Genomic DNA, 27,998 nt, shown 5'->3' with positions numbered 1-27,998 from the left:
ATGAGGATTGCTCTCCAGGACATGCAGGAAAAGAAGGCCCTCAACTCGCGATGACGGGGGCGTCTCAGGGGTTTCCTCGAGCTGCGGCACCCGTGGGGGTTTTCTCACGAGGCACGACGAGAATCTCAGGGAGCCTCTCGTGCGGCGCCAGGGAAGTCAGGTCTCCATGCGTGTGGCGAGGGGGAGCGCGTCATGGCTCTCGAGTCACGCAAGGGGACTAGGGCTTTGAGACGCATTGAAGAAGTACTCTAGAGGTCTCTATCGGGTTGGGGCGAGAAAGCCTCAATTCCCTCGCCTTCTGCGGTGGACCTTAGGGAACTTCCCAGGGTGCCTCTGAGAGGCGAGGGATACTGTGGAGTTGGTGGGGCGCCTCTCGGGTCCCCGCTGGGTTTGGCGCAATGGAAGAGGGTCTCATCTCGAGGGGAGGCAGGGACCTCAGGCTTCCTCTCCGTTTCGGACTCCAACCGCAGGTCCCTGCAGAGTTGGTATAGGAGAGTCAGGCCTCGTCTTGCCTGAGGAAGGGAACTCCGCTTGCCTCTCGAGTTGCTCACGGGATCTCAGGCCCCTCGTCGAGCTGTGTGTGGAACCTGCGGGTGTTTCGGAACTATGCACAGGGGTGTCAGTGCCCCTTCGTGTTGTGCCTTCACCCACAGGGTTGCCTTCGAAGAGGTGTCCGGGCATTGGGTTCTTATCAAGAGCAGACCGGGAAATCAGGGTCGTTCGGCATGTGGCACCACCCACGTGGCTCGTCTCGAATTTCCTGGTGAGGCCAGCCTCATCCTGAGGTGTGCCGGGAAGGCAGGGAACCCCTTCCAGACAACGCAGAGGAATCGACTCTCCTGTCGCGATCGGGAGGGGAGAAGGGGCTCAGATGAAGTGGTTCCGGGACCCTCGGTGTTCCCCCGAGGGAACCCGGCGTGTCAGGGAACTTTGGGGGGTCGCACGAAGGGTGTCATGTACCGTTTCGCACTTCAGGGCGGAACATGGGACTGCCCTTGAGACGTCGTAGCGGGAAAAGGCCTCATCTTGCGAAGACGTTGGAACCACGTGGTTTTTCTCGAGTTGCGGCGGGATTCTCGAGTACCACGGAGATTTCAGGCTTCCTCTTGTGTTGGCCCTGGGAAGCCCAATCTTCCATTCGATTTGCAAGGGAAAGCTGGATGTTACACTCGAGTCACTGCAGGGCCAAAGAGACCTCATCTAGGCGTGTGTCTAGGACCTAATAGTCTCTCAAGGGAAGACAGGGATCTCGGGGTTGCACTCCAGACTCCCCCAGGGAGTCAGGCCTCGCCTCGAGGGGAAGCAAAGGACTCCGCTCTCCTCTCGAGTCGCGAGGCAGATCTCTTGGGGCCCACTGAGTGGCCTCAAGGGAGTCAAACCTCCTCTTCAGTTTGGAGAGAGGACTCGGGATTGCTCTCCAGCCCAGGCAGGAAAAGAAGGCCCTCACCTCGCAATGAAGGGGCTTCTCAGGGGTTTCCTCGAGCTGCGGCGCCCATGGGGGTTTTCTCACGAGGCACGACGACGATGTCAGGGAGCCTCTCTTGCGGCGCCAGGGAAGTCAGGTCTCCATGCGCGTGGCGAGGGAGAGTGCCTCATGGCTCTCGAGTCATGGAAGGGGATAGGGCTTCAAGACGCGTTGAAGAAGGACTCTCGAGGTCTTTCTCGGGTTGTGGCGGGAAACCCTCGTTTCCCTCGACTTCTGCCGGGGACCTTAGGGAACTTCCCCGGGTGCCTCTGAGAGGTGAGGGATACTGTGGAGTTGGCGTGGCCTCTCGTGACTCCACTGGGTTTGGGCAGTGGCAGAGGGCCTCATGTCGAGGGGAGGCAGGAAGCTCAGGCTTCCTCTCTGTTTCGGACTCCGACCGCAGGCTCCCTGCAGAGTTGGTACAGGAGAGTCAGGTCTCGTCTTGTGTGGAGGAATGTATCTCCGCTTGCCTCTCGAGTTGTTCAAGGCGTGACAGGCCAGTTGTCGAGCTGTACGTGGATCCTGCGCTTTTATCCGGACGATGCATGGGGGTGTCAGTACCCCTTCATGTTGTGACTTCGTCCACAGGTTTGCCTTCGAAGAGGTGTCCCGGCATCAGGTTCTTATCAAGAGCGGATCGGCAAATCGGGGTCTTTCTGCATGTGGAATGACCAACGAGGCTACGTCTCTAATTTCCTGGTGAGACCGGCCTCATCCTGAAGTGTGCCGGGAAGGTGGGGAACCCCTTCCAGACAAAGCAGGGTAATCGACCCTCCTGACGCGATCAGGAGAGGAGAAGGGGCTCAGATGAAGTGGTTCCCAGAACCTCGGTGTTCCCCTCCAGTGAGACCGGTATGTCGGGGAACTTTTGGGGTCGCATCAGGGTGTCAAGTACCATTTCAAACCTCAGGACGGAACGTGGGACTTCACTTGAGACGCTGTAGCGGTCAAGTGCCTCATCTTGTGATGACGCGGAAACCACGTGGTCTTTCTCGAGTTGCGGCGGTATTTCTGAGTTTCGACGGGTAATTCAGCCTCCTCTTGTGTTGGCCCAGGGAAGTGCAATCTTCCATTCGAGATGCGAGGGAGAGCTGGGGGTTGCGCTCGAGTCACTGCAGGGCAAAATAGACCTCATCTAGGCTTGTGTCCAGGACATAATGTTCCTCTCCATGGGCGACAGGCATCTCGGGGTTGCATTCCAGACTCACCCGGGGAATCAGGCCTCGTCTCGAGGGGAAGCAAAGGACTCCGCTCTCCTCTCGAGTTGCGACAGGTAAATCTTGGAACCCACAGAGTGGCCTAAAGCGAGTCAAGCCCCCTGTGAAGTTTAGAGAGAGGACTCGGGATTGCTCTCCAAGCCATGCAGGAAAAGAAGGCCCTCATCTCGTGATGACAGGGGCATCTCGTGGGTTTTCTCAAGCTTGGGCGCCAGTGTGGGATTTCTCATGAGGTATGACGGGGAGCTCAGGGAGCCTCTCGTGCGGCGCCAGGGAAGTCAAGTCTCCATCTGCGTGGCGAGGGGCAACGCGTCATTGCTCTCGAGTCATGGTTGGGAAAGAGGGATTCAAGACGCGTTGAAGGAGGATTTTCGAGGTCCTTCTCGGGTTGCGTAAGGAAACCCTGGGTTCCCTCGACTTGTCCCGGTGACTTCAGGGAGCTTCTAAGGGTGCCTCTGAGAAGTCAGGGATACTGTGGATTTGGGAGGGGCCTCTCGGGACTCCACTGTTTTTGGTGTAATGGAAGAGGGCCTCATCTCGAGTGGAGTCAGGAAGCTCAGGGTTCCTCTCAATTTCTGACTCCGATCGCAGGGTCCCTTCAGAGTTGGGACAGGAGAGTCAGGCCTCGTCTTGAGTGGAGGAATGGAACTCTGCTTTCCTCTCGAGTTGTTCATGGGATGACAGGCCTCTTGTCGAGCTGTGTGTGGAACCTGCGGGTTTTACCAAATGATGCACGGGGGTATCAGTGACCCTTCGTTTTGTGCCTTCATCCACAGGGTTGCTTTCGAAGAGGTGTCCGGGCATCAGGTTCTTCTCAAGAGTGAGCCCGGAAAACGGGGTCTTTCGGCATGTGACACCACCCACGAGTCTACGTCTCGAATTTCCTCGTGAGACCGGCCTCATCCTGAGGTGTGCCGTGAATGTGGGGAACCCCTTCCAAACAAAGCAGGGGAATAGACCCTCCAGTTGCAAACAGGAGGGGAGAAGGTGCTCAGATGAAGTGGTGCGGGAACCTTGGTGTTCCCGTCGAGTGAGACCGGCGTGGCCGGGAACATTTGGTGTTGCATCAATGGTGCAAAGTACCATTTCGCACTTCAAGACGGAACGTGGGTCTTTTCTTGAGACGCCATAGCAGGCAAGGGCCTCATCTTGCAATGACGTTGGAAACACGTGGTTTTTCTCGAGTTGCGGCGGGATTCTCGAGTTACAAAGGGGATTTCGGGCTTCCCCTTGTGTTGGCTCAGGGAAGCCCAATCTTCCATTCGAGTTGCAAGGGAGAGCTGGAGGTTGCGCTCGAGTCACTGCAGGCAAAAGAGACTTCATCCAGGCTTGTGTCCAGGACCTAATGTTCCTCTCAAGGGATGACTGGGATCTCGGGGTTGCATTCCAGACTCAACCGGGAGTCAGGTGTCTTCTCGAGGGGAAACAAAGGACTTCTCTCTATTCTCGAGTCGCAACGGGTATTTCTTGGAGCCCACTGAGTGGACTAAAGGGAGTCAAGCCTCCTGTGGATTTTGGAGAGAGGACTCGGGATTGCACTCCAGGACATACAGGAAAAGAAGGCCCTCATCTCACGATGACAGGGGGTCTTGGTGGTTTTACCGAGCTGCAGCGCCTGTGTGGGTTTCTCAGGAGGTACGACGGGGAGCTCAGGGAGCCTCTTGTGTGGCGCCAGGGAAGTCAGGTCTCGATGCACGAGGCGAGGGGGAGCGCGTCATTGCTCTCGAGTCATGGTAGGGGAATCGGGCCTCTAGACGCATTGAAGAAGGATTCTCAAGGTCTTTCTCGGGTCGCGACAAGAATACCTGGGATCCCTTGACTTGTGCCGGTGATCTCAGGGAGAATCTCCGGGTGCCTCTGAGAAGTCAGGGATACTGTGGAGTTGGGAAGGAACTCTCGGGACTCCACTGGGTTTGGTGAAATGGAAGAGGGCCTCATCTCGAGTGTAGGCAGGAACCTCAGTGTTCCTCTCCATTTCTGATTCCGATCGCAGCGTCCCTGCATAGTTGGGAGAGGTGAGTCAGGCCTCGTCTTGTGTGCAGGAATGGACCTCCGCTTGCCTCTCGAGTTGTTCACTGGGTGACAGACACTTGTTGAGCTGTATGCGTAACCTGCGGTCTTTTCCGGACGATGCACGGGGGTGTCTGTGCCCCTTCGTGTTGTTCTTTTATCCACACTATCTTTGAAAAGGTGTCTGGGCATTGGGTTCTTATCAAGAGCGGATTGGGAAATCGCGGTCTTTCGGCATGTGGCACCACCATCGAGGCTACGTCTCGAATTTCCTCGTGAGACAGCCTCATCTGAGGTGCGCGGGGAAGGTCGGGAACCCCTTGCAGACAAAGCAGGGGAATCGACCCTCCTGTCGCGATCAGGAGGGGATAAGGGGCTCAGATGATGTGGTGCCGGGAACCTCGGTGTTCCCCTCCAGTGCGACCCGTATGTCGGGGAACTTTTGGGGTAGCATTAAGGGTGGCAAATATCATTTTGAACTTCAAGACAGAACGTGGGACTTCTCTTGAGACGCTGGAGCGGGCAAGGGCCTCATCTTGCGATGACGGGGGAACCATGTGGTTTTTCTCGAGTTGGGGCGGAATTCTCGAGTTACTACTAGGAATTCAGGCTTCCTCTTATGTTGGCCCAGGGAGCTCCAATCTTCTATTCGAGTTGCGAGGGAGAGCTGGGGATTGCTCTCGAGTCACTGCAGGGCAAAAGACACCTCATCTAGCCTTGTGTTCAGCACCCAATGGTCCTCTCTAGGGGCGACAGGTATCTCGGGGTTGCATTACAGACTCCCCCGGGGAGTCAGGCCTCGTCTCGAGGGGAAGCAAAGGACTCCGCTGTCCTCTTGAGTCGCGACGCGTATCTCTTGGAGCCCACTGAGTGGCCTAAAGGGAGTCAAGCCTCCTCTTCAGTTTGGAGAGAGGACTCAGGATTGCTCTCCAGGCCATGCAGGAAAAGGAGGCCCTCATCTCGAGATGACGGGGACGTCTCGTGGGTTATCTCGAGCTGCGGCGCCAGTGTTGGGTTTCTCACGAGGTACGACAGGGAGCTCAGGTAGCCTCTCGTGTGGCAACAGGGAAGTCAGGTCTCCGTGGGCGGGGCAAGGGGGAGCGCGTCATGGCTCTCGAGTCAGGGTAGGGGAATCAGGCCTCAAGACGGGTTGAAGAAGGATTCTCGAGGTCTTTCTAGGGTTGCAGCAGGAAACCCTGGGTTCCCTTTACTTGTGCCGGTGACCTCAGGGAGCTTCTCAGGGTGCCTCTGAGAAGTCAGGGATACTGTGGAGTTGGGTGGGGCCTTTCGGGACTCCTCTGGGTTTGGTGCAATGGAAGAGGGCCTCATCTCGAGTTGAGGCAGGAACCTCAGGGTTCTGCTCCTGCCTTCCTGGCGCTGGATCTGACTCGGATCGCAGGGTCCCTGCTGAGTTGGCTCAGGAGACTCAGGCCTCGTGTTCTGCAGAGGAATGGAACTCCGCTTACCTCTCAAGTTGTTCAAGGATGACACCTCTTTTCGTACTGTGTGTGGAACCTGCACGTTTTTCAGAGATGCACGGGGGCGTCAGTGCTCCTCCATGTTGTGCCTTCATCCACAGGTTTGCCTTCGAAGAGGTGTCTGGGCATGGGGTTCTCCTCAAGTGCGGACCGGGAAATCGGGGTCTTTCAGCATGTTGCACCACCCACGAGGCTACCTCTCGAATTTCCTTGTGAGACCGGCCTCACCCTGAGGTGGGCAGGAAAGGTCGGGAACCCTTTCCAGACAAAGCAGGGGAATCGACCCTCCTTTCGGGATCAGGAGGAGAGAAGGGGCTCAGATGAAGTCATGCCAGGAACCTCGGTGTTCCCCTTGAGTGAAACTGGTAAGTCAGGTAACTTTTCAGGTTGCATCAAGGGTGCCAAGTACCGTTTCATACTTCAAGACGGAACCTGGGACTTCTCTTGAGACATTGTTGGGCAAGGGCCTCATCTAGCGCTGACGGGGCACCCACGTGTTTTTTCTCGAGTTGCGGCGGGATTCTCAACTTACAACGGGGAATACAGGTTTCCTCTTGTGTTGGCCCAGGGAAGTCCAATCTTCCATTCGAGTTGCAAGTGAGAGCTGGGGATTGCTCTCGAGTCACTGCAGGGCAAAATAGAGCTCATCTAGGTTTGTGTCCAGGAACGAGTTTTTCTCTCCAGGGGCGACAGGGATCTCGGGGTTGCATTCCAGACTCACCCGGGGAGTCAGGCCTCATCTCGAAGCGAATGAATGGACTCCGCTCTCCTCTCGAGTCGCGACGGGTATCCCTTGGAGCCCAAGAGTGGCCTAAATGGAGTCAAGCCTCCTGTGGAGTTTGGAGAGAGGATTCGGGATTGCTCTCTAGGCCATGCAGGAAAGAAGGCCCTCATCTGGCGATGACGGGGGCATCTCGTGGGTTTTCTCAAGGTGCAGTGCCTGGTTGGTGTTTCTCACGAGATAGGACGGGGAGCTGAGGGAGTCTCCTGTGGTGCCACGGAAGTCAGGTCTCCATGGGCGTGGCGAGGGGGAGCTCCTCATTGCTCTCGAGTCATGGTAGGGGAATCGAGCCTCAAGACGCTTCGAAGAAGAGCTCTCGAGGTCTTTCTTGGGGTGTGGCAGGAAACCCTGGGTTCCCTCGACTTGTGCCCGTGACCTCAGGGAGCTTAGCGGGGTGCCTCTGAGAAGTCAGGGATACTGTGGAGTTGAGATGGGCTTCTCGGGACTTCACAGGGACTGGTGCAATTGAAGAGGACCTAATCTCGGATTGAGGCAGTAACGTCAGGGTTCCTCTCCATTTCTGACTCGGATTGCAGGGTCGCTGCAGTGTTGGGACAGGAGAGTCAGACCTCGTCTTGTGTGGAGTAATGGAACTCCGCTTTCCTCTCGAGTTGTTCACGGGATGACAGGCCACCTGTCGAGTTGTATGTGGAACCTGTGGTTTTTGTGGACGATGCACGGGGTTGTCAGTGCCCTTTGGTGTTGTGCCTTCATCCACAGGGTTACCTTCGAAGAGGTGACCGGGCATCGGGATCTTATCAATAGCGGACCGGGAAAACGGGGTCTTTTGGCATGTGGCACAACCCACGAGGCTACGTCTCGAATTCCCTCCTGAGACTGGCCTCATCCTGAGGTTCGCCGGGAAGTCTGGGAATCCCTTCCAGACAAAGCAGGGGAATCGACCCTCCTGTCGCCATCAGGAGGGGAGAAGAGGCTCAGCTGAAGCAGTGCTGGGAACCTCCGTGTTCTCCTCCAGTGAGACCGGGGTGGTGGGGAAATTTTGGGGTCGCATCAAGGGTGCCAAGTACCGTTTCACACCTCAAGATAGAACATGGGACTTCCCTTGAGACGCTGTAGCTGACAGGGGCCTCATATTTCGATGACGGAGGAACCACGTTGTTTTTCTCCAGTTGCGGAGGGATTCTCGAATTATGACAGGGAATAAAGGCTTCCTCTTGTGTTGGCCCAGGGAAGTCCAATCATCCATTTGAGTTGCGAGGGAGAGCTGGGGATTGCACTTGAGTCAATGCAGGACAAAAAAGACCTCATTTAGGCTTGTGTCCAGGACCTAGTGTTCCTCTACAGGGGCGACACGGATCTCGGGATCGCATTCCAGACTTACCCAAGTAGTCAGGCCTCGGCTCGAGGGGAAGCAACGGACTCTGCTCTCCTCTAGAGTAGCGGCGTGTATCTCTTGGAGGCTACTGAGTGGCCTAAAGGGAGTCAGGCCTTCAGTGGAGTTTGGAGAGTGGACTCGGGATTGCTCTCTAGGTCATGTAGGAAAGAAGGCCCTCATCTTACGATGACGGGGGCGTCTCGTGAGTTTTCTTGAGCGGCGGTGCCAGTGTGGGTTTTTCACGAGGTAGGACGGGGAGCACAGGGAGCCTCTCGTGTGGCGCCAGGGAAGTTAGGTTTCCATGGGCGTGGCGAGGGGAATGCGTCATTGCTCTCCAGTCATGGTAGGGTATCAGGCCTCAAGACACGTTAAAGAAGGACTCTCGAGGTCTTTCTCGGAATGCAGCAGGAAACCCTGGGTTCCCTCGACTTGTGCCGGTGACCGCAGAGAGCTTCTGAGGGTGCCTCTGAGAAGTCAGGGATACTGTGGAGTTGGGAGGGGCCTCTCGGGACTCCACTGGGTATGGCGCAATGGAAGAGGGCCTCATCTCGAGTTGAGGCAGGAACCTCAGGGTTCATCTACATTTCTGTCTCCGATCGCATGGTCCCTGCACAGTTGGGACAGGAGAGTCAGGCCTTCTCTTGTGTGGAGGAACGGAACTCCGCATGCCTCTCTAGTTCTTCAAGGGATGACAGGCCACTTGTCGATCTGTGTTTGGAATCTGTGTGTTTTTCTGTACTATGCATGGGGGTGTCAGTGCCCCTTCATGTGCATTCATCCACAGGTTTGCTTTCGAAGAGGTGTCCTGGCATCGGGTTCTTATTAAGAGTGGACCGGGAAATCGGGGTCTTTCCGCATGTGGCATCACCCACCAGTCTACGTCTCGAATTTCCTAGTGAGACTGGCCTCATCCTGAGGTGCACTGGGCATGTCAGAACCCCTTGCAGACAAAGCAGGGGAATCGGCCCTCCTGTGGCGATCAGGAGGGTAGAAGGGGCACAGATGAGGTGGTGCCGGGAACCTCGGTGTTCCCCTCCAGTGAGACCAGTGTGTCGGGGAAGTTTTGGGGTCGCATCAAAGGTGCAAAGTACTGTATCGCACTTCAAGATGGAACGTAAGACTTCTTTAGAGACGCTGTAGAGGCAATGGCCGCATCTTGCGATGAAGAGGGAACGACGTGGTTTTTCTCGAGTTGTGGCAGGATTCTCGAGTTACAACGGGAAATTCAGGCTTCCTCTTCTGTTGGCCCAGGGAAGTCCAATCTTCCATTCGAGTTTCGAGGGAGAGTTGGGGATTGCTCTCGAGTCACTGCAGGAAAAAAGAGACCTCATCTAGGCTTGTGTCCAGGACCTAATGTTTCTCACCAGGGGCGACAGGGATCTCCGGTTCGCAACCAGACTCACCCGGTGAGTCAGGCGTCGCCTCGAGGGGAAGCAAAAGACTCCATTCTCCTCTCGAATCGCGACGGGTATGTCTTGGAGTCCACTGAGTGACTAAAAGGGATTCAAGCCTACTGTGGAGTTTGGAGAGAGGACTCGGGATTGCTCTCCAACCCATGCTAGAAAAGAAGGCCGTCATGTCGCGAAAACGGGGGCGTCTCGTGGGTTTTCTCGAGCTGCGGCGCCAGTGTGGGGTTTCTCACGAGGTACGACCGGGAGCTCAGGGAGCCTCTCGTGTGGCGCCAGGGAAGTCAGGGCTTCATGAGTGTAGCAGAGGGAGCGCGTCATTGCCCTCGAGTCATGGTAGGGGAATCAGGCCTCAAAACGTGTTGAAGAAGGACTCTTGAGTCCTTTCTAGGGTGGCAGCAGTAAACCCTGGATTCACTTGAATTGTGCCGGTGACCTCAGGGAACTTCTCAGGGTGCCTCTGAGAAGTCAGGGATACTGTGGAGCTGGGACGCGTCTCTCGGGACTCCACTAGGTTTCATGCAATGGAAGAGGTCCTAATCTCGAGTGGAGGCAGGAACCTCAGCCTTCCCCTCGTGACTTCACTGGCACTGGTCTGATTCGGATCGCAAATCCCTGCAGAGTTGGGACAGGAGTGTCAGGCCTCGTCTTGTGTAAAAGAATGAAACTCCGCTTGCCTCTCGAGTTCTTCATGGGGTGACAGGCCACTTATGGAGCTGTATGTGGAACCTGAGGGTTTTCCAGACGATGCACGAGGGTGTCAGTGCCCCTTTGTGTTGTGCCTTCATCCACAGGGTTGCCTTCGAAGAGGTGTCCGGGCATCGGGTTCTTATCAAGAGCGGACTGGGAAATCGTGGTCTTTCAGCATGTGGCACCACCCGCGAGCTACGTCTCGAATTTCCTCGTGAGACCGGCCTCATCCTGAAGTGCCCCGTGAAGGTCGGGAACCCCTTACAAACAAAGCAGGGCAAGTGACCCTCCTATCGCGAACAGGAGGGGAGAAGGGGCTCAGATAAACTGGTGCCTGGAACCTCGGTGTTCACCCCGAGTGAGACCGATATTTCGGGGAACTTTTGGGGTCACATCAAGGATGTCAAGTATCATTTCGCACTTCAAGACGGAACGTGGGACTTTTCTTGAGACGCTGGAGCGGGCAAGGGCCTCATCTTGCGATGACGAGAGAACCAAGTGGTTTTTCTCAAGTTGCGGTGGGATTCTTGAGTTACGAAGGGGAATTCAGGCTTCCTCTTGTGTTGGCCCAGGGAAGTCCAATCGTCCATTTGAGTTGTGAGGGAGAGCGGGGGATTGCTCTTGAGTTACAGCAGGGAAAAAGAGACCTCATCTAGGCGTGTGTCCAGGACCTAATATTCCTCTCCAGGGGCGACAGGGATCTCGGGGTTTCATTCCAGACCCACCTGGTGAGTCAGGCCTTGTCTCGAGGGGAAGCAAAGAACTCCATTCTCCTCTCGAGTCGCGACGGGTATCTCTTGGAGCCCACTAAGTGGCCTAAAGGGAGTCAAGCCTCCTGTGGAGTTTGGAGAGAGGATTCGGGATTGCTCTCCAGGCCATGCAGGAAAAGAAGGCCCTCATCTCGCGATGACGGGGGAGTCTTGTGGGTTTTCTCGAGCTGCGGCGTCAGTGTGGGGTTTCTTACGAGGTACGACGGGGAGCTCAGGGAGCCTCTTTTATGGCCCCAGGGAAGTCAGGTCTCCATGTGTGTGGTGAGGGGGTGTGTGTCATTGCTATCGAGTCATGGAAGCAGAATCGGGCTTCAAGACGCGTTGAAGAAGGACTCTCTAGGTCTTTTTCGGGTTGCGGCAGGAAACCCTGGGTTCCCTCGACATGTACCGGTGACCTCAGGGAGCTTCTCAGGGTTCCTCTGAGAAGTCAGGGATACTGTGGAGTTGGGAGGGGCCTCTCGGGACTCCACTGGGTTTCGTGCAATGGATGAGAGCCTCATCGCGAGTGGAGGCAGGAACCTCATGGTTCCTCTCCTGGGTTTCCTGGCGCCGGTACTGACTCGAATCACAGTTTCCCTGCAGAGTTGGTACAGAAAGTCAGGCCTCGTCTTGTGTGGAGGAATGGAACTCCGCTTGCCTCTCGGGTTGTTCACGGGGTGACAGACCACTTGTCGAACTGTGTTTGTAACCTGCGGGTTTTTCTGGACGATGCACGGGGGTGTCAGCGCCCCTTCGTGTTGTGCTTTCATCCACAGGTTTGCCTTCGAAGAGGTGACCGGGCATCGCGTTCTTATCAAGAGCATCGCGTTCTTATCAAGAGCAGACCGGGAAATCCGGGTCTTTCGGCTTGTGGCTCCACCCACGAGGCTACGTCTCGAATTTCCTCATGAGACCTGCCTCATCCGTAGGCGCACCAGAAAGGTTGGGAACCCCTTCCAGACGTAGAAGGGGAATCGACACTCCTGTCGCGATCACGAAGGGAGAAGGAGCTCAAATGAAGTGGTTCCGGGAACCTCGGTGCTCCTTTCGAGTGAGACCGGTATGTCGGGGAATTTTGGGATTGCATCAAGGGTGCCAAGTACCGTTTTGCACTTCAAGACAGAACGTGAGACTTCTCTTGAGTCGCTGTAGCAGGGAAGGGCCTCATCTAGCGCTGACGGGGGAACCACGTGGATTTTCTCGAGTTTTGGTGGGATTCTCGAGTTACGATGTCGAATTCAGGCTTCCACTTGTATTGGCCCAGGGAAGTCCAATCTTCCATTTGATTTGCGAGGGAGAGCTGGCGATTGCTCTCTAGTAACTGCAGTGCAAAATAGACCTCATCTAGGCTTGTGTCCAGGACCAAGTTTTCCTCTCCAGGTGCGACAGGATCTCGGGGTTCCATTCCAGACTCACACAGGGAGTCAGGCCTCGTCTCGAGGGGAAGCAAAGGACTCTGCTCTCCCTTCGAGTCCTAACAGGTATCTCTTGGAGCTAACTGAGATGCCTAAAGGGAGTCAAGCCTCCTGTGGAGTTTGGAGAGAGGACTCGGTTTTGCTCTCCATGCCAGGCAGGAAAGTAGTCCCTCATCTCGTGATGACGGGGGCGTCTCGTGGGTTTTCTCGAGCTGCGGCACCTGAAGGGGGTTTCCAAAGAGGTACGATGGGGAGCTCAGGGAGACTCTCTTCAGGCTCCAGGGAAGTCAGGTCTCCATGTGCATGGTGATGGGGAGCGGGTCATTGCTCTCGAGTCATGGAAGCACAATCGGGCTTCAAGACGCGTTGAAGAAGGACTCTCAAGGTCTTTCTCGGGTCGCAGCAGGAAACCCTGGGTTCCCTCGACCTGTGCTGGTGACCTCAGGGAGCTTCTCAGGGTGCCTCTGAGAATTCAGGGATACTGTGGAGTTGGGAGGGGCCTCTCGCGACTCATCTGGGTTTGGTGCAATGGAAGAGGGCCTCATCTCGAGTTGAGGCAGGAACCTCAGGTTTCCTCTCCATTTCTGACTCGGATGGCAGGTCCCTACAGAGTCGGGACAGGAGAGTCAGGCCTCGTCTTGTGTGGAGGAATCGAACTCTGCTTGCCTATCGAGTTGTTCATGGGGTGACATTCCACTTGTCGAGCTGTGTGTAGAACCTGCAGGTTTTTCTGGACGATGCAAGGGAGTGTTAGTGCCCCTTCTGTTGTGCCTTCATCCACAGGGTTGCCTTCGAAGGGGTGTCCGGGCATCGGGTTCTTATCCAGAGCGGACCGCGCAATCGGGGTCTTTCGGCATGTGGCACCATCCACGAGGCTACGTCTCGAATTTCCTCTTGAGAAAGGCCTCATCCTGAGGTGCGCCAGGATGGGCGGGACTCCTTCCAGACAAAGAAGGGGAATCGACCCTCCGGTTGTGATCAGGAGGGGAGAAAGTGATCAGATGAAGTGGTGCGTGGAAGTTCGGTGTTCCCCTCAAGTGAGAACGGTGTGTCGGGGAACTTTTGGGGTTGCATCAAGGGTGAAAAGTAGCACTTCACACTTCAAGACGGAACGTGGGACTTCACTTGAGACGCTGTAGCGGGCCAGGGCCTCATCTTGGGATGACGAGTGAACCACGTGGTTTTTCTCGCATTGCGACGGGAGTCTCGAGTTTCGATGGGGAATTCAGATTTCCTCCTGTGTTGGCCCATGGACGTCCAATCTTCCATTCGAGTTGCGAGGGTGAGCTGGGAATCCCACTCGAGTCACTGCGGGGCAAAATAGACCATATCTAGGCTTGTGTCCTGGACCAAATATTCCTCTCCAGGGGCGACAGGGATCTCGGGGTGGCATGCCAGACTCACCCGGGAAGTCTGGCCTTGTCTCTAGGGGAAGCAAAGGACTCCGCTTTCCTCTCGAGTTGCGACAGGTACCTCTTGAGCCCACTGAGTGGCCTTAGTGAGTCAAGCCTCCCGTGGAGTTTGGAGAGAGGACTCGGGATTGCCCTCCAGGCCATGCAGTTAATGATGGCCCTCATCTCACGATAACGGGGGCGTCTCCTGAGTTTTCTCGAGCTGCAGTGCCAGTGTGGGGTTTCTCACGACGTACGACGGGGAGCTCAGGGAGCCTCTCGTGAGGTTCCAGGGAAGTCAAGTCTCCATGCGCGTGGCTACTGGGAGCGCTTCACTGCTCTTGAGCCATGGTAGGGGATCGGGCCTCAAGACGCATCAAAGAAGGACTCTCCAGTCCTTCTCGGGTTGCGGCAGGAAACCCTGGGTTCCCTCGACTTGTGCCGGAGATCTCAGGGAGCTTGTAAGGGTGCCTCTGAGAAGTTAGTGACACAGTGGGGTGGGAGGGGCCTCTAGGGACTCCAATGGTTTTGGTGCTATGGAAGAGGGCCTCATCTCGAGTTGAGGCAGGAACCTAAGGGTTCCTCTCCATTTCTGATTCGGATCGCTGGGTCCCTGCAGATTTGGGACAGGACAGTCAGGCCTCGTCTTGTGTGGAGGAATGGAACTCAGCTTGCCTCTCGAGTTGTACATGGGATGACAGGTCACGTGTCGAGCTGTGTGTGGAACCTGTAGGTTTTTCCGGACAATGCATGGGTGTGTCTGTGCCCCTTGGTGTTGTGCATTCATCCACAGGGTTGCCTTCTAAGGGGTGTCCAGGCATCGGGGTCTTATCCAGAGTGGACCAGGCAATCGGAGTCTTTCGGCATGTGGCACCACCCACGAGGCTACGTCTCGAACTTCCTCGTGTGACCGGCCTCATCCTGAGGTGTGCCGGGAAGGTCGGGAACCCCTTGCAGACAAAGCAGGGGAATCGACCCTCCTGTCGTGATCAGGAGGGGAGAAGGGGCTCAAAAGAAATGGTGCTGGGATCTTCGGTGTTCCCCTCGAGTGAGACCGGTATGTCGGGGAACTTCTGGGGTCACATCAAGGGTGCCAAGTACTGTTTCGCACTTCAAGACAGAACGTGGGACTACTCTTGAGACGCTGTAGCGGGCAAGTGTCTCATATTGCGATGATGGGGGAACCACTTGGTTTTTCTCGAGTTGCAGTGGGATTCTCGAGTTACGACTGGGAATTCAGGATTGCTCTTGGGTTGGCCCAGGGAAGTCCAATCTTCAATTCGAGTTGCGAAGGAGAGCTGGGGATTGCGCACGAGTCACTCTAGGGAAAAAGAGACCTCATCTAGGCTTCTGTCCAGGACCTAATGTTCCTCTCCCGGGGCGGCAGGGATCTCGGGGTTGCATTCCAGACTCACCCGGGGAGTCAGACCTCGTCTCGAGGGGAAGCAAAGGACTCCACTTTCCTCTCGAGTCGCGACGGATATCTCTTGGAGCCCACTGAGTGTCCTACAGGGAGCCAAGCTTCCTGTGGATTTTGGAGATAGGACTCGGTATTGCTCTCCAGGCCCTGCAGAAAAAGAAGGCCCTCTTCTCGCGATGACAGGGGCATCTCATGGGTTTTCTCGAGCTGCGGCACAAGTGTGGTGTTTCCCACGTGGTACGACTGGGAGCTCAAGAGCCTCTCGTGTGGCGCCAGGGAAGTCAGGTCTCCATGCATGTGGAGAGGGGGAGTGCGTCATTGCTCTCTTGTCATGATAGGGGATTCGGACCTCAAGACACATTGAAGAACGACTCTCAAGGTCTTTCTCAGGTTGTGGCAGGAAACCATGGGTTCCCTTGACTCGTGCATGTTACGTCAGGGGGCTTCTCAGGGTGCCTCTGAGAAGTCAGGGATACTGTGGAGTTGGGAGTGGCCTCTCGGAACTCCACTGGGTTTGGTGAAATGGAAAAAGGCATCATCTTGAGATAAAGCAGGAACCTCAGGTTTCCTCTTCATTTCTGCCTCGGATCGCATGTTCCTGCAGAGTTGGGAGAGGAGAGTCAGGACTCATCTTGTGTAGAGGAATGGAAATCCGCTTGCCTCTCGAGTTGTTCACGAGGTAACAGGTCACTTGTCGAGCTGTATGTGGAACCTGCGGAATTTTCCAAAAGATGCACGGGTGTGCAGGGCCCCTTCTTTTTGTGCCTTCATCCACAGGGATGCCTTCGAAGAAGTGTCAGGGCATCGGGTTCTTATTAATAGCGGACCGGAAAATGGGGTCTTTCCGCATGTGGCAACACCCACGAGGCTACGCCTCCAATTTCCTCATGAGACTGGCCTCATCCTGAGGTGCGCTGGGAAGGTCGGGAACCCCTTCCAGACAAAGCAGGGTAATCGACCCTCCTGAAGCGATCAGGAGAGGAGAAGGGGCTCAGATGAAGCGGTTCCCAGAACCTCGGTGTTCCCTTCCAGTGAGACCGGTATGTCGGGGAAGTTTTGGGGTCGCATCAAGGGTGTCAAGTACCATTTCAAACCTCAGGACTGAACGTGGGACTTCACTTGAGACGCTGTAGCGGTCAAGGGCCTCATCTTGTGATGACGCGGAAACCACGTGGTCTTTCTCGAGTTGCGGCGGTATTTCTGAGTTTCGACGGGTAATTCAGCCTCCTCTTGTGTTGGCCCAGGGAAGTGCAATCTTCCATTCAAGATGCGAAGGAGAGCTGGGGGTTGCGCTCGAGTCACTGCAGGGCAAAATAGACCTCATCTAGGCTTGTGTCCAGGACATAATGTTCCTCTCCATGGGCGACAGGCATCTCGGGGTTGCATTCCAGAATCACCCGGGGAATCAGGCCTTGCCTCGAGGGGAAGCAAAGGACTCTGCTCTCCTCTCGAGTTGCGACGTGTATCTCTTGGAACCCACAGAGTGGCCTAAAGCGAGTCAAGCCTCCTGTGAAGTTTAGAGAGAGGACTCAGGATTGCTCTCCAAGCCATGCAGGAAAATAAGGCCCTCATCTCGCGATGACGGGTGCGTCTCGTGGGTTTTCTCGAGCTGGGGCGCCAGTGTGGGATTTCTCATGAGGTATGACGGGGAGCTCAGGGAGCCTCTCGTGCGGCACCAGGGAAGTCAAGTCTCCATCCGCGTGGCGAGGGGCAACGCGTCATTGCTCTGGAGTCATGGTAGGGGACTAGGGATTCAAGACGCGTTGAAGGAGGATTTTCGAGGTCTTTCTCGGGTTGCGTCAGGAAAACCTGGGTTCCCTCGACTTTTGCCAGTGACCTCAGGGAGCTTCTAAGGGTGCCTCTGAGAAGTCAGGGATACTGTGGATTTGGGAGGGGCCTCTCGGGCCTCCACTGTTTTTGGTGTAATTGAAGAGGGCCTCATCTCGAGTGGAGTCAGGAAGCTCAGGGTTCCTCTCAGTTTCTTACTCCGATCGCAGGGTCCCTTCAGAGTTGGGACTGGAGAGTCAGGCCTCGTCTTGAGTGGAGGAATGGAACTCTGCTTGCCTCTCGAGTTGTTCATGGGATGACAGGCCTCTTGTCGAGCTGAGTGTGGAACCTATGGGTTTTACCAAATGATGCACGGGGGTGTAAGTGACCCTTAGTTTTGTGCCTTCATCCACAGGGTTGCTTTTGAAGAGGTGTCCGGGCATCAGGTTCTTCTCAAGAGTGGGCCCGGAAAATGGGGTCTTTCAGCATGTGACACCACGCATGAGTCTACGTCTCAAATTTCCTCGTGAGACTGGCCTCATCCTGAGGTGTGCCGGGAATGTGGGGAACCCCTTCCAAACAAAGCAGGGGAATAGACCCTCCAGTCGCAAACAGGAGGGGAGAAGGTGCTCAGATGATGTGGTGTGGGAACCTCGGTGTTCCCGTCGAGTGAGACCGGCGTGGCCGGGAACATTTGGTATCGCATCAATGGTGCAAAGTACCATTTCGCACTTCAAGACGGAACGTGGGTCTTTTCTTGAGACGCCATAGCAGGCAAGGGCCTCATCTTGCGATGACGTTGGAAACACGTGGTTTTTCTCGAGTTGCGGCGGGATTCTCGAGTTACAAAGGGGAATTCTGGCTTCCTCTTGTGTTGGCCCAGGGAAACCCAATCTTCCATTCGAGTTGCGAGGGAGAGCTGGAGGTTGCGCTCGAGTCACTTCAGGGCAAAAGAGACTTCATCCAGGCTTGTGTCCAGGACCTAATGTTCCTCTCAAGGGATGACTGGGATCTCGGGGTTGCATTCCAGACTCCCCCGGGGAGTCAGGCGTCGTCTCGAGGGTAAACAAAGGACTTCTCTGTCTTCTCGCGTCGCAACGGGTATTTCTTGGAGCCCACTGAGTGGACTAAAAGGAGTCAAGCTTCCTGTGGAGTTTGGAGAGAGGACTCGGGATTGCACTCCAGGACATACAGGAAAAGAAGGCCCTCATCTCACGATGAAGGGGCGTCTCGGTGGTTTTACCGAGCTGCAGCGCCTGTGTTGGTTTCTCAGGAGGTACGACGGGTAGCTCAGGGAGCCTCTTGTGTGGCGCCAGGGAAGTCAGGTCTCGATGCGCCTGGCGAGGGGGAGCGCGTCATTGCTCTCGAGTCATGGTAGGGGAATTGGGCCTCTAGACGCGCTGAAGAAGGATTCTCAAGGTCTTTCTTGGGTCGCGACAAGAATACCTGGGTTCCCTCGACTTGTGCCGGTGACCTCAGGGAGATTCTCCGGGTGCCTCTGAGAAGTCAGGGATACTGTGGAGTTGGGAAATACCTCTCGGGACTCCACTGGGTTTGGTGAAATGGAAGAGGGCCTCATCTCGAGTGTAGGCAGGAACCTCAGTGTTCCTCTCCATTTCTGATTCCGATCGCAGCGTCCCTGCATAGTTGGCAGAGGTGAGTCAGGCCTCGTCTTGTGTGCAGGAATGGACCTCCGCTTGCCTCTCGAGTTGTTCACTGGGTGACAGGCACTTGTTGATCTGTATGAGTAACCTGCGGTCTTTTCCGGACAATGCACGGGGGTGTTGGTGCCCCTTCGTGTTGCTCTTTCATCCACACTATCTTCGAAAAGGTGTCTGGGCATCGGGTTCTTATCAAGAGCAGATCGGGAAATTGCGGTCTTTCGGCATGTGGCACCACCATCGAGGCTACGTCTCGAATTTCCTCGTGAGACAGCCTCATCTGAGGTGCGCGGGGAAGGTCGGGAACCCCTTGCAGACAAAGCAGGGGAATCGACCCTCCTGTCGCGATCAGGAGGGGATAAGGGGCTCAGATGATGTGGTGCCGGGAACCTAGGTGTTCCCCTCGAGTGCGACCCGTATGTCGGGGAACTTTTGGGGTAGCATTAAAGGTGCCAAATATCATTTTGCACTTCAAGACGGAACGTGGGACTTCTCTTGAGACGCTGGAGCGGGCAAGGTCTTCATCTTGCGATGACTGGGGAACCACGTGGTTTTTCTCGAGTTGAGGCGGAATTCTCGAGTTACTACTGGGAATTCAGTCTTCCTCTTGTGTTGGCCCAGGGAGGTCCAATCTTCTATTCGAGTTGCGAGGGAGAGCTGGGGATTGCTCTCGAGTCACTGCAGGGCAAAAGACACCTCATCTAGCCTTGTGTTCAGCACCCAATGGTCCTCTCTAGGGGCGACAGGTATCTCGGGGTTGCATTACAGACTCCCCCGGGGAGTCAGGCCTAGTCTCGAGGGGAAGCAAAGGACTCCGCTGTCCTCTTGAGTCACGACGCGTATCTCTTGGAGCCCACTGAGTGGCCTAAAGGGAGTCAAGCCTCCTCTTCAGTTTGGAAAGAGGACTCGGGATTGCTCTCCAGGCCATGCAGGAAAAGAAGGCCCTCATCTCGAGATGATGGGGACGTCTCGTGGGTTTTCTTGAGCTGCGGCGCCAGTGTTGGGTTTCTCACGAGGTACGACGGGGAGCTCAGGTAGCCTCTCGTGTGGCAACAGGGAAGTCAGGTCTCTGTCGGCGGGGCAAGGGGGAGCCCATCATTGCTCTCGAGTCAGAGTAGGGGAATCGGGCCTCAAGACGGGTTGAAGAAGGATTCTCGAGGTCTTTCTAGGGTTGCGGCAGGAAACCCTGGGTTCCCTTTACTTGTGCCGGTGACCTCAGGGAGCTTCTCAGGGTGCCTCTGAGAAGTCAGGGATACTGTGGAGTTGGGTGGGGCCTCTCGGGACTCCTCTGGGTTTGGTGCAATGGAAGAGGGCCTCATCTGGAGTTGAGGCAGGAACCTCAGGGTTCGGCTCCTGATTTCCTGGCGCTGGATCTGACTCGTTTGCAGGGTCCCTTCTGAGATGCCTCTGGAGACTCAGGCCTCGTGTTCTGCAGAGGAATGGAACTCCGCTTACCTCTCAAGTTGTTCAAGGATGACACCAGTTTTCGTGCTGTGTGTGGAACCTGCATGTTTTTCGGAGATGCACGGGGGCGTCAGTGCTCCTCCATGTTGTGCCTTCATCCACAGGTTTGCCTTCGAAGAGGTGTCTGGGCATCGGGTTCTCCTCAAGTGTGGACCGGGATATCGGGGTCTTTCAGCATGTTGCACCACCCATGAGGCTACCTCTCGAATTTCCTCGTGAGACCGGCCTCACCCTGAGGTGGGCAGGAAAGGTCGGGAACCCTTTCCAGACAAAGCAGGGGAATCGACCCTCCTTTCGGGATCAGGAGGAGAGAAGGGGCTCAGATGAAGTCATGCCGGGAACCTCGGTGTTCCCCTTGAGTGAAACTGGTAAGTCGGGTAACTTTTCAGGTTGCATCAAGGGTGCCAAGTAACGTTTCACACTTCAAGATGGAACCTGGGACTTCTCTTGAGACGCTGTAGTGGGCAAGGGCTTCATCTAGCGCTGACGGGGGACCCACGTGTTTTTTCTCGAGTTGTGGCGGGATTCTCGACTTACAACAGGGAATACAGGTTTCCTCTTGTGTTGGCCCAGGGAAGTCCAGTCTTCCATTCGAGTTGCAAGTGAGAGCTGGGGATTGCTCTCGAGTCACTGCAGGGCAAAATAGAGCTCATCTAGGTTTGTTTCCAGGACCGAGTTTTTCTCTCCAGGGGCGACAGGGATCTCGGGGTTGCATTCCAGACTCACCCGGGGAGTCAGGCCTCGTCTCGAAGCGAATGAATGGACTCCGCTCTCCTCTCGAGTCGCGACGGGTATCCCTTGGAGCCCAAGAGTGGCCTAAATGGAGTCAAGCCTCCTGTGGAGTTTGGAGAGAGGATTCTGGATTGCTCTCTAGGCCATGCAGGAAAGAAGGCCCTCATCTGGCGATGACGGGGGCATCTCGTGGGTTTTCTCAAGGTGCAGTGCCTGGTTGGTGTTTCTCACGAGATAGGACGGGGAGCTGAGGGAGTCTCCTGTGGTGCCACGGACGTCAGGTCTCCATGGGCGTGGCGAGGGGGAGCTCCTCATTGCTCTCGAGTCATGGTAGGGGAATCGAGCCTCAAGACGCTTCGAAGAAGAGCTCTCGAGGTCTTTCTTGGGGTGTGGCAGGAAACCCTGGGTTCCCTCGACTTGTGCCCGTGACCTCAGGGAGCTTAGCGGGGTGCCTCTGAGAAGTCAGGGATACTGTGGAGTTGAGATGGGCTTCTCGGGACTTCACAGGGACTGGTGCAATTGAAGAGGACCTAATCTCGGATTGAGGCAGTAACGTCAGGGTTCCTCTCCATTTCTGACTCGGATCGCAGGGTCCCTGCAGAGTTGGGACAGGAGAGTCAGACCTCATCTTGTGTGGAGTAATGGAACTCCGCTTTCCTCTCGAGTTGTTCACGGGATGACAGGCCACCTGTCGAGTTGTATGTGGAACCTGCGGTTTTTGTGGATGATGCACGGGGGTGTCAGTGCCCCTTGGTGTTGTGCCTTCATCCACAGGGTTACCTTCAGAGAGGTGACCGGGCATCGGGATCTTATCAATAGCGGACCGGGAAAACGGGGTCTTTTGGCATGTGGCACCACCCACGAGGCTACGTCTCGAACTTCCTCGTGTGACCGGCCTCATCCTGAGGTGCGCCGGGAAGGTCGGGAACCCCTTGCAGACAAAGCAGGGGAATCGACCCTCCTGTCATGATCAGGAGGGGAGAAGGGGCTCAAAAGAAATGGTGCTGGGATCTTCGGTGTTCCCCTCGAGTGAGACCGGTATGTCGGGGAACTTCTGGGGTCACATCAAGGGTGCCAAGTACTTTTTCGCACTTCAAGACAGAACGTGGGACTACTCTTGAGACGCTGTAGCGGGCAAGTATCTCATATTGCGATGATGGGGGAACCACTTGGTTTTTCTCGAGTTGCGGCAGGATTCTCGAGTTACGACTGGGAATTCAGGCTTCCTCTTTGGTTGGCCCAGGGAAGTCCAATCTTCAATTCGAGTTGCGAAGGAGAGCTGGGGATTGCGCACGAGTCACTGCAGGGAAAAAGAGACGTCATCTAGGCTTCTGTCCAGGACCTAATGTTCCTCTCCTGGGGCGGCAGGGATCTCGGGGTTGCATTCCAGACTCACCCGGGGAGTCAGGCCTCGTCTTGAGGGGAAGCAAAGGACTCCACTCTCCTCTCGAGTCGCGACGGATATCTCTTGGAGCCCATTGAGTGGCCTACAGGGAGCCAAGCTTCCTGTGGATTTTGGAGATAGGACTCGGTATTGCTCTCCAGGCCCTGCAGAAAAAGAAGGCCCTCTTCTCGCGATGACAGGGGCATCTCGTGGGTTTTCTCGAGCTGCGGCACAAGTGTGGTGTTTCTCACGTGGTACGACTGGAAGCTCAAGAGCCTCTCGTGTGGCGCCAGGGAAGTCAGGTCTCCATGAGCGTGGCGAGGGGGAGTGCGTCATTGCTCTCTTGTCATGATAGGGGATTCGGACCTCAAGACGCATTGAAGAACGACTCTCAAGGTCTTTCTCAGGTTGCGGCAGGAAACCATGGGTTCCCTCGACTCGTGCATGTTACGTCAGGGAGCTTCTCAGGGTGCCTCTGAGAAGTCAGGGATACTGTGGAGTTGGGAGTGGCCTCTCGGAACTCCCCTGGGTTTGGTGAAATGGAAAAAGGCATCATCTTGAGATAAAGCAGGAACCTCAGGTTTCCTCTTCATTTCTGCCTCGGATCGCATGTTCCTGCAGAGTTGGGAGAGGAGAGTCAGGACTCATCTTGTGTGGAGGAATGGAAATCCGCTTGCATCTCGAGTTGTTCACGGGGTGACACGCCGCTTGTCAAGCTGTATGTGGAACCTGCGGGTTTTTCCAGACAATGCACGGGGGTGTCAGTGCCCCTTTTGTTGTGCCTTCATCCACAGGGTTGCCTTCAAAGAGGTGTCTGGTCATCGGGTTCTTCTCAAGAGCGTACCGGGAAATCGGGGTCTTTCAGCATGTGGCACCCCCCACGAGGCTACGTCTCGAAATTTCCCATGAGTCCGGCTTCATCCTGAGGTGCGCCGTGAATGTCGGGAACCCCTTTAAGTCAAAGCAGGGGAATCGACCCTCTTGTCGCTATCAGGAGGGGAGAGGGGGCTGAAAAGTAGTGGTGCCGGGAAACTCGGTGTTCCCCTCAAATGAGACCGGTGTGTCGGGGAACATTTGGGGTCGCATCAAGGGTGCCAAGTAACGTTTCACACTTCAACACGGAACGTGGGACTTCTCTTGAGACGCTGTAGCGAGCACGGGCCCCATCTTGCGATGACGGGGGAACCACGTGGTTTTTCTCGAGTTGCGGTGGGATTCTCGAGTTACGGTGGGGAATTCAGTCTTCCTCTTGTGTTGGCCCAGGGAAGTCCAAATTTCCATATGAGTTGAGAGCTAGAGCTGGGGGTTGGCTCGAGTCATTGTAGGGCAAAAGAGACCTCATCTAGGCTTGTGTCTAGGACCTAATGTTCCTTTCAAGGGGCAACAGGGATCTCAGAGTTGCATTCCAGATCCTCCCGAGGAGTCAGGCCTCTTCACGAGGGGAATGAATGGACTCCGCTTTCCTCTCGAGTCGCGAGGGGTATCTCTTAGAGCCCATTGAGTGGCCTAAAGGGAGTCAAGCCTCCTGTGGAGTTTGGAGAGAGGACTTGGGATTGCTCTCCAGGCCATGCAGGAAAAGAAGGCCCTCATATCGCGATGACGGGGCGTCTTGTGCGTTTTCTCGAGGTGCGGTGCCAGGATGGGGTTTCTCACAAGATACGACGGGGAGCTCAGGGAGTCTCTCGTGTGGTGACAGGAAAGTCAGGTCTCCATGCACGTGTGGAGGGGGAGCGCGTCATTGCTCTCGAGTCATGGTAGGGGAATCGGGCCTCAAGAGGCATTGAAGAACGACTCTCAAGGTCTTTCTCCTGTTGCGGCAGGAAACCCTGGGTTTTCTCGACTTGTGCTGGTGACCTCAGGGAGCTTAACATGGTGCCTCTGAGAAGTCAGGGATTCTGTGGAGTTGGGAGGGGCCCCTCGGGACTCCACTGGGTGTGGTGTAATGGAAGAGGGCCTCATCTCGTGTTGAGGAAGGAACCTCAGGGTTCCTCTCCATTTCTGACTCTGATCTCAGGATTCCTGCAGAGTTGGGACAGGAGAGTCAGGCCTCGTATTCTGTGGAGAAATGAAACTTCGCTTGCCTCTCGAGTTGTTCACGAGGTAACAGGTCACTTGTCGAGCTGTATGTGGAACCTGCGGAATTTTCCAAAAGATGCACGGGTGTGCAGGGCCCCTTCTTTTTGTGCCTTCATCCACAGGGATGCCTTCAAAGAAGTGTCCGGGCATCGGGTTCTTATTAATAGCGGACCGGAAAATGAGGTCTTTCCACATGTGGCAACACCCACGAGGCTACGCCTCCAATTTCCTCGTGAGACTGGCCTCATCCTGGGGTGCGCTGGGAAGGTTGGGAACCCCTTCCAGACAAAGCAGGGGAATCGACCCTCCTGTCGCGATCAGGAGGGGAGAAGGGGCTCAGATGATGTGGTGCCGGGAACCTGGGTGTTCCCCTCGAGTGAGGCCTGTATGTCGGGGAACTTTGGGGGTGCCATCATGGGTGCCAAGTACCGTTTTGCACTTCAGTTGGAACATGGGACTTGTTTTGAGATGCTGTAGCGGGCAAGGAACTCATCTTGTGATGAAGGGGGTATCACGTGGTTTTTCTCAAGTTTCGGTGGGATTCTCGCGTTATGACGGGGAATTCTGGCTTCCTCTTGTGTTGGCCCAGGGAAGACCAATCTTCCATTCGAGTTGCGAGGGAGAGCTGGGGATGCTCTCGAGTAACTGCAGGGCAAAAGAGACCTCATCTAGGCTTCTGTCCAGGAGATAATGTTCCTCTACAGGGGCTACAGGGATCTCAGGGTTGCATTCCAGACTCATCTGGGAGTCAGGTCTCGTCTCGAGGGGAAGCAAAGGATTCTGCTTTCCTCTCGAGTCACGACGGGTATTTCTTGGAGCCCACTGAGTGGCGTAAAGGGAGTCTAGCCTCCTGTGGAGTTTGGAGAGAGGACTTGGGAATGCTCTCCAGGCCACGCAGAAAACGAAGGCCCTCATCTCGCGATGACGGGGACGTCTCATGGGTTTTCTCGAGCTGCAGCGCCAGTGTGGAGTTTCTCACAAAGTACGTCGGAGAGCTCAGGAAGCCTCTAGTGTGGTGCCAGGGAAGTAAGGTCTCCATGCGCATGGCGAGGGGAGAGCGTCAATGCTTTTGAGCCATGATAGGGGAATCGGGCCTCAAGACATGGTAAAGGACTCTCGAGGTCTTTCTCATGTCGCAGCAGGAAAACCTGTATTCCCTCGACTTGGGCCGGTGAATTCAGGGAGCTTCTCAGGGTGCCTCTGAGAAATCAGGGATACTGTGGAGTTGGGAGGGGCCTCTCGGGACTCCACTGGGTTTGGTGCAATGGAAGAGGGCCTCATGTCGAGTGGGGGCAGGAAACTCAGGGTTCCTCTCCATTTCTTACTAGGATCGCAGGGTCCCTGCAGAGTTGGGACAGGAGAGTAAGGCCTCATCTTGTGTGGAGGAAAGGAACTCCGCTTGCCTCTCGAGTTTTTCATGGGGTGACAGGCCACTTGTTGAACTGTGTGTGGAACATATGGGTTTTTCTGGACGATGCACGGGGGTGCCAGTGCCCCTTGGTGTTGTGCCTTCATCCACAAGATTGCCTTCGAAGAGGTGTCGGGGCATCAGGTTCTTATCAAGAGCGGTCAGTGAAATCGGGGTCTTCCGGGATGTGGCCCAACCCAGAGGCTACGTCTCGAATTTCCTCATGAGTCCGGCCTCATCCTGAGGTACGACGGGAAGGTCGGGAACCACTCTCAAACAAAGCAGGGGATTCGACTCTCCTTTCCCGAACAGGAGGGGAGAAGGGGCCTAGATGAAGTGGTGTCGGAAACCTTGGTGTTCCCCTGGAGTGAAACCGGTCTGTCGGGGAATTTTTGGGGTCACATCAAGGGTGCCAGGTACCGTTTGGTACTTCAAGACGGAACGTGGGACTTCTCTTGAGACGCTGTAGTGGGCAAGGGCCTCATCTGGGGATGACGGGTTCATCTCATGGGTTTTCTCGAGCTGCGACTCCAGTGTGGGGTTTCTCACAAGGAACGACGGGAAGCTCAGGGAGACTTCGTGTGGCGCCAAGGAAGTCAGGTCTCCATAGGAGTGGCGAGGGGAAGCGCATCATGCCTCTTGAGTCATGGTAGGGGAATCGGGACTCAAGACGCATTGAAGAAGGACTCTTGAAGTCTTTCTCAGGTTGCGGCGGGAAACCCTCGTTTCCTTCGACTTCTGCCGGTGTCCTTAGGGAACTTCCCAGGGTGCCTCTGAGAGGTGAGGGATTCTGCGGAGTTGGCGGGGCCTCTCAGGACTCCGCTGGGTTTGGCGCAATGGAAGAGGGCCTCATCTCGAGGGGAGGCAGGAACCTCAGGCTTCCTCTCTGTTTCAGACTCCGACCGCAGGGTCCCTGCAGAGTTGGGACAGGAGAGTCAGGCCTTGTCTTGTCTGAGGAAGGGAACTCCGCTTGCCTCTCGAGTCGTTCAGGGGGTCTCAGGCCCCTTGACGAGCTGCGTGTGGAACCTGCGGGTTTTTCCAGACGATTCATGGGGATGGAAGTGCCCCTTCGTGTTGTGCCTTCACCCACAGGGTTGCGTTCGAAGAGTTGTCCGGGCATCGGATTCTTATCAAGAGCGTACCGGGAAATCGGGGTCGTTTGGCATGTGGCACCACCCACGTGGCTAGTCTCGAATTTCCTCGTCAGACCGGCGTCATCATGAGGTGCGCTGGGAAGGCCGGGAACCCCTTCCAGACAAAGCAGGGGAATCGACTCTCCTGTCGCGATCAGGAGGGCAGAAGGGGCTCAGATGAAGTGGTGCCGGGACCCTCGGTGTTCCCCTAGAGGGAACCCAGCGTGTCGGGGAACTTTTGGGGTCGCATCAAGGGTGGCATGTACCGTTTTGCACTTCAGGACAGAACGTGGGTCTTCCCTAGAGATGCCATAGCGGGCAACTGCCTCATCTTGCGAAGACGCTGGAACCACGTGGTTTTTCTCGAGTTGCGGCGGGATTCTCGAGTTACGAAGGGGATTTCAGGCTTCCTCTTTTATTGGCCCTGGGAAGCCCAATCTTCCATTTGAGTGGTGAGGGAAAGCTGGGGGTTGCGCTCGAGTCACTGCAGGGCCGAAGAGACCTCATCCAGGCGTGTGTGCAGGACCTAATATTCCTCTCAAGGGAAGACAGGGATCTCGGGCTTGGATTCCAGACTCATCCGGGAGTCAGGCCTCGTCTCCAGGGGAAGCAAAGGACTCCGCTCTCTTCTCAAGTCTCGACGCGGATCTCTTGGAACCCACTGAGTGGCCTCAAGGGAGTCAAGCCTCCTCTTCAGTTTGGAGAGAGGACTCGGGGCTGCTCTCCAGGCCATGCAGGAAAAGAAGGCCCTCACCTCGTGAGGACGGGGGCGTCTCAGGGGTTTCCTCGAGCTGCGGCGCCCATGGGGGTTTTCTCATGAGGCACGACGAGGATCTCAGGGAGCCTCTCGTGCGGCGCCAGGGAAGTCAGGTCTCCATGCTCGTGGCGAGGGAGAGCGCTTCATTGCTCTCGAGTCATAGGAGGGGACTAGGGCCTCAAGACGCGTTGAAGAAGGACTCTTGAGGTCTTTCTCTGGTTGCGGCGGGAAACCCTCATTTCCCTCGACTTCTGCCGG

The sequence above is a fragment of the Bubalus kerabau genome, chromosome 3 (genome assembly GCF_029407905.1).
Source record: "Bubalus kerabau isolate K-KA32 ecotype Philippines breed swamp buffalo chromosome 3, PCC_UOA_SB_1v2, whole genome shotgun sequence".
Lineage (NCBI taxonomy): Eukaryota > Metazoa > Chordata > Mammalia > Artiodactyla > Bovidae > Bubalus > Bubalus kerabau.
This window is presented reverse-complemented; position numbering follows the sequence as displayed.